Source organism: Octopus bimaculoides, chromosome 5, assembly GCF_046866305.1.
Source record: "Octopus bimaculoides isolate indiv1 chromosome 5, ASM4686630v1, whole genome shotgun sequence".
Classification (NCBI taxonomy): Eukaryota; Metazoa; Mollusca; class Cephalopoda; order Octopoda; family Octopodidae; genus Octopus; species Octopus bimaculoides.
This window is the reverse complement of record NC_142932.1, coordinates 94,167,722-94,168,201: the sequence shown is the minus strand read 5'-3', so window position 1 is coordinate 94,168,201 and position 480 is coordinate 94,167,722.

Genomic DNA, 480 nt, shown 5'->3' with positions numbered 1-480 from the left:
TATGATTTATTTGTTATTACCAGTCATCATCATCATCATCATCATCGTTTAACGTCCGCTTTCCATGCTAGCATGGGTTGGACGATTTGACTGAGGACTGGTGAAACCGGATGGCAACACCAGGCTCCAGTCTGATTTGGCAGAGTTTCTACAGCTGGATGCCCTTCCTAACGCCAACCACTCAGAGAGTGTAGTGGGTGCTTTTACGTGTCACCCGCACGAAAACGGCCACGCTCGAAATGGTGTCTTTTATGTGCCACCCGCACAAGCCAGTCCAGGGGCACTGGCAACGATCTCGCTCGAAAATCCTACAGGAGCCAGTCAGGCGGTACTGGCAACGGCCACGCTCAAAATGGTGCATCTCATGTGCCACCCGCACAAGAACCAGTCCAGGGGCACTGGCAACGATCTTACTTGGCTTGCCGGGTCTTCTCACGCACAGCCCATTTCCAAAGGTCTCGGTCCGTAGTCATCGCCTCG